General features: G+C 38.3%; 1 long non-coding RNA gene across 1 annotated transcript in view; it reads left to right on the top strand.

The window, feature by feature from the left end:
* Positions 1–701: 701 nt before the first annotated feature.
* Positions 702–6,000, top strand: part of LOC127472561 (uncharacterized) — a 34,644-nt gene continuing 29,345 nt past the window's right edge. Inside the window, exons 1-2 of the long non-coding RNA XR_007905053.1 lie at positions 702–781; positions 3,359–3,444. This is a non-coding gene — a long non-coding RNA (uncharacterized LOC127472561). The remainder of the gene's footprint in view (positions 782–3,358; positions 3,445–6,000) is intronic.

The raw sequence follows: 6,000 nt of genomic DNA, 5'->3' as shown, positions 1-6,000 counted from the left end.
GCTTATCAAATGCATAAAATCCTGTCTCCAGTTATTGTAAAACATGCACTCCGTTTTAATCAATATTGAAAGTAGTTATTGAGAGGATTTTGACTCTGTCTGCTGACAGATAAATGTACATGAATAATATACACAGATATGCTTTTGCTGCTCTGTCAACTTTCTCTTCTGTAAGTGGTGTACAAGTAGGTGTACAGAAAGCAGGGGTTTGCTCCCATTATCCTGAATTGCTCGTATCTACAAGTCTAATAAGCACAGTCCAAATCATGGTCTTCTATTCAGCAGCTACATCAGTGTGGCCATATCCTTAAGCAATCAAGTTTGAGCTCTGAGGTAAAATAACACAAATTTCTTTCCAGCCTTATACCTTCCAGCACATGAATTGTGTCATAGCTGGTGATAACCTGGTACGATCAATCAGATTCCCTTCCCCTCTGTCCTCACAGTAAACTGATGACAGGCTTTCTTGATGCTCTCTTTAGAGCAGAAGATATGCAAGTTATTTTAAAGATACCTGTTCTTGAGGGAAAATAGAGTCTGAAAAACAGGGGGTCCGTGAGCATAAAGCTACTGTTTGAATGCACTTCAACTCCCCATCTGTGTCAATCCCAGAAGTACGAGAAGAGGCCTACTGCTATGTGTAAGCAGTTTACCTCGTCAGAACCCAAATACTAGTGGCTATTTATTTACCTTACTTTCACAGGAGTGATCAGGACACGAGTCTCAGCACTTTTTATAGTTGTGGGTGGAACGGCAGAGCTGCTGCTGTGAGGAAAGTCTAGTAAGCATCTCTGAAACAATCTCTTATTTTGTCTATATCTTTGCGTTTAAGAGACACAAAGTGTCTCTTAAAGCTTAAGTTGTAAGGAAGTTGAAGCTTTTACACACAAGTACAAGGTAATTTAAGGAGTTTTTTTCTAGCATCAGAGGACAGACTGTGTTAGAATAGAGATGTAACTGGGGTCTAGGAGAACGCTAAGTGCTTTCATCTTTATAATTGAGGCCTATTGGTTAGGTGAAAGGAGAGAGTGGTAGTGCTACACACTAAATATGCCATCCTCAAGGATATCAGTCAAATATTTTTCCTGAAAATTTACTTTTTCCTGCTGTATTTATTACATACCTTCCAGGTGTCCTTAACAAAATGGACAATTTCCTTGCTTTCCCTTCATGTGTGATAATTACTGAGATTTAAACATGGCTAGAGATGAAGCTTATTCATGTACTTGGAGCAGATTGTCCTTTGACAAAATGACAATATTTGATCTAACTAGCAAGTATATTATTGTTGCTTGTAGCACATCTTGCAAAACAAACTATACCAGTGTGGGCTACTACATTCAGAACGACAGGACACAGTTTCAAGCTGTTCCAGGGGAGGTTCAAGTCAGACATTAGGAGGAATTTCTCCAAAGAAAGGGAGATTAAGCATTAGAATTGAGAATTGCTCAGAGAAGTGGTGGACTCACTGTTCCTGGAGGTGTTTAAGAAAAGACTGGACATGACACTTAGTGCCCTGGTCTAGTTGACATGGTGGTGTTCGAAGGTTGGACTCAAAGATCTCAGAGGTCTTTTCCAGCCTAATTGATTCTGTGATTCCTTATTGTATGCATCTGCTCTGATAAAAGACTGTAAAAATACATCTTTAAGGGATTCTGGGATAAAAATAACTATATTGCAAGTCAGTCTTGACTAACATGAAGAAACCCAAATCTTACTTTGGTGAATGAGAAGGAGCACTTCCATTAAGCCAGAGTTTGCTGTATATGTGAGTCACTCGGAAAAGATGCATACATCCACTTCCTTTCTTTTAAGTCATATCAAACAGTCTGTTATATTCTAAGGAATGCCTATTTAGCCATGGAGGCCTAGCTTAGCATGTACAACACCTAGAGAGCAGGTAGTTGGCCCATCAGAATACCTGTGTTAGGTACCCAGACCCTGGGTGGTGTCACTGGAGAACCAGAGGTATTTCTGGACCTGATCAGGTTGCTTTGGTGACAGTGTGAGCATAACCTGTGCTTTGGTTCTGTGATGGGGGAGCATTTGCTCAGCCCCTTGCCTAAAACAGCTGTTGCTGTATCATGTCTTAGAAAGACCACAAACCCCACACATTTTGGTTAGCAATACCATCTTTTCCATGTGGACTTCTCCATCTATGTGGGACACTTGCCATGGCCATTACAGGCCATAAACATCTCCTCCTATAAATTCTTTCTAAACTCCCAATAAAGGCTTTGTTTGTTAAACACCTCATTTAACATCCTAAAGGCTTGTATTATCATTTAGTATCAGAACTGAAATGCACTCTTTTTTTAATTACACTTTATCTCTTTTTTTTTTTTTTTTACTTAGTCTACATCTCTTAGAAGCTGAATTTTCCACTGAGATTTTCTATCTTGCAAACATAATGTCAGCACCTGCAACTAATTTTTAGATGCATCATATATTCATATATGTTATGTATGGTTGTAAAATTTACTTTGTCTGCCTAGGCACTACAATGTTTTGGGATTTTTTTCCCTTCTGAATAGAGTAGCATATAATTCTTCAGCTTATCTGCTGTACATATGCCATGTACATAAGTTCTCAGTTTTCCTCAAAGGGACTACCTTTTCCAGTGCTCTGCATGTCGAGAGATGTAGGGATAAGTGGAGCTTGATGAGTTACACAAGATGCAACAGCATTTCTTTCTAGCTCTTCTTTTAGTGGCTTCTAACTCTATCCAGATAATCTATGGCTAACAGATCTTGTAAAAATACTAACTCTGGTAGTGAATTTTTGAGATTCAGACACACTACTCAGCCTAGGGTGGCTTGAGGCAGTAGTACACATAGTTCCTTAGTTACTCTTCCCAATTTTCAGTATCCTTTATTAATGTTAATTTTTATGTAATTGCTTAATAATAACGATATGCTTGCCATGAAATAAAGATCTGAAGTGTTTATTACAAAAAGAACTGCACTGAGGATTTAGCTACATTAACAAGTCTGGAAACAACCAAAAATACAGAGGACTGTTTTATATTGTGGTGACTTTTTTTATAACCAGAATAGCTAAGACTTTTCTTAAAACAGTATCTAAGTCCTGTGGAGACAGAAATACCACAAAGTGGCTGCAAGAGAGATTTTAGGATAATATATTATTAGCAATTGCTATTTCTGTGGTTGCATGAAACTGGAAACAAAGTCGAGTGGCTTTTTTATGTGTTTGGAATCAGAAGTCCCAAGGTCTCTTCTTATCCCACAAACATGCAGTTTCAAAGAATGTTTATCAGAATGAAAATAGCTGTGTAGGTATGTATATATGAGTTCTGCATGACACAGCTAAATGACCTGACAACTATTTCTGTCTCTAGGTATGTGTTTTGATACCACTGCTCACTTTCAATAAATGCACAAATAAGGTTTGGATTATTCTGCAATTTATTCAGTTCAGTGAAAGGTAAGCTGCAAACAGGATTTACACCCATGAAGATTGTATGGTTTGTTTCTCTCCTTTTTAAACGAATTCCATCTCTATCAAGGATGCCAATTCAGAAAACAATACCAATCTGACTGTAAAGTTAAGCATTTTAAATCTCATTAGCTTCAGTAAATCCCAGACAGGCTTTCTAAATGATTTGCTGAATAGGAGACAGACTTCTCAGCTACATTAGAATTAATATGCTTTTCACTCTTGGCCTTTCTAAGCGGTTAATCCTGTGCAAAATCCACTTTCACTATTCTGATAGCTTTTGTTTGTTTGTTTGCTTGTTTATAAGAACTTCTTGAGGTTATTTTTAGTCCATTTGTGCATCTGAAAATATTGGATATCTGCTTGGCTATCACAGGTTTAACCTTACTGCTGAGGTTTGGTTGTGTGCCACAGCTAATGGAAAAAATATAACTATTCTACAGCATTTTGAAGTTAAAGCTTAGTACCTCTGAAGATGTATCCAAGTACAGAGGAGTATATACCTAGCTGTTGTATTCACATCTACTACTACTTTTTCTGTTTATCTAATTTTTTCAAAACCAATTAAGACATATTTATGAAAGAGATGAAACTTGTTTGTTAGTCACAGAAATGCTGGTATAAATGCACCTGTGGCCTCTGAGAAGAATATGAATATAGAACAACATGAGCATGTAGGTTCTATATGACAGGTATTTTTCTGTCTGTTTTATCCCTTCACACTCAACTTAATCATGTAGCCTTTAAAATTCCTTCTCTAAATGGTGTTAGAAGTCATAAAGAATAAACCCCTTAGGTTAAAGTCCAGCACGTTAGTTTTCCTGAGTAAGCAACAAAAAATTTTGTTATGTCCCAACTAAAACTGATAACTGTAGTAATGACAAGGTCTTTAAAATACTGATATTTTAATTGATACCGGTTGGATTCAAGGCTAACACACTACAGTGACTTTGCAAACTTCTCTAGATATTTCTGTCCATGGACTTTGTACAGGCACAGATGGCTCCTCTTTAATTGTTGATAACAACTGAGATGAGCCTCTCTGTTTGCAGATTCACAAAACATTCCTTATGGCTGTGCAGCTATCTGGCTAGCAAACTTTCATTTGCTGGTTTTAATTCCTTATCTGTCTGTGACCTCCTGGAAGCCACCCAGAGACATCTTGAATTCCACAAGTTCCTGCAGTTCTGCGGCTCAGTGGCTGAAAATTGTTCTAGGCTCACAGAACTGCTTTAAAAAATTGTCAGATTAAGTTACCTTGAAACTTTATATCATACATGCATAGATACAATCACTTTTGTTTTCAGTCTAAAATGTTAACTGAAGTTCATCAAAGTACAGTTAATTCTTTAGCTAGTTAAAATATGAAGAGGAAAATCTGTGAATATTTTCCAGTTTATTTTCTCTTGGTTTTAAGAAGGAGTTTTATGATTTTAAATAAGCTGAAATAAAATTCTGCTAATATAAATGGAAATACTTCAATACTGCTCTAGCTACAGACTTGAGCTTGTGTGTTGGGATTTGAGACATTTAAACCATCATCTTCCCACAGATTTTGAAGTGACCCAGACAGCAATAAAACTGCCTATGGCTCTGAAAATCACACTCCATACTTGCCTGCTTAGTGCTGTTGGCCAGAATAGCTCTTCAGAGTAATTGTGCATATGTGCACTGTCATCCAAAATAAATCAATGATTTTGTGGAATAAAAATGTCACAGTAGGGAGTCATTCCAGGCTGACACCACCATTCCAGAATAGCTGCACTATTTGCTTTTGCCCTGCAGTCCTACAGTGGTGTCCATGCTTTGTCCACGTTTTGTTGCCTTGCCTTATTGAAAGCTTCTACTTGCTTGTATGAGCTAGATTTTAAAAGGAAGAGAGGTATTAATGGAAACTTCTAATCACTTTATGCTAGCAACAGATATTAGCTCAAAGGCTAGGACATTTAAAAACAGTGACATTCTGGAAAGGTGCTTCTCTCTTAATCTCCACCATTACATACAGTGATGCTATTTTTTTCCTACCATGTATCAGTGATGTATAGAATGGGGACCTTAAAGATTATCTAGTTCCAACCCTTCATCTTTGGACAGGGATGCCACCCACTAGACAAGTTGCCCAGGCACCATCCAACCTGGCCTTGAAGGCTTTCAGGGATGGGGCATCCACAACTTCTCTGGGCAAACTGTTCCAGTGTCTCACCACCCTCTCAGTAAAGAATTTCTTCCTACATCCTACCTAAATCTCTGCTCTTTAGTTTAAAACCTTTGTCCTGTCACTAGCTGCCAGTGTAGAAAGCTGCTCTCCATCTTTTTTATAGGCCCCTTTTAGGTGCTGGAGGGCCACAATGAGGTCTCCCCAGAGCCTTCTCCTTGCTGCACAACCCCGTCTCTCTCAGTCTGTCTCCATAGGAGAGGTGCTGCAGCCCTCTGATCATCTTCATCACCTTCCTCTGGACTCACTCCAACAGGTCTATGTCCTTCTTGTGTTGGAGGCCCCAGAGCTGGACAGAGCTTATGACACAAACTCTGGACAGTGATGCT

Source organism: Manacus candei, unplaced genomic scaffold (genome assembly GCF_025592945.1).
Source record: "Manacus candei isolate 608988 ecotype Guabito, Panama unplaced genomic scaffold, ASM2559294v1 h1tg000028l, whole genome shotgun sequence".
Taxonomy (NCBI): domain Eukaryota; kingdom Metazoa; phylum Chordata; class Aves; order Passeriformes; family Pipridae; genus Manacus; species Manacus candei.
Note: the sequence above shows the minus strand (reverse complement) of the source record. Positions and strands in the feature narration are given on the sequence as shown.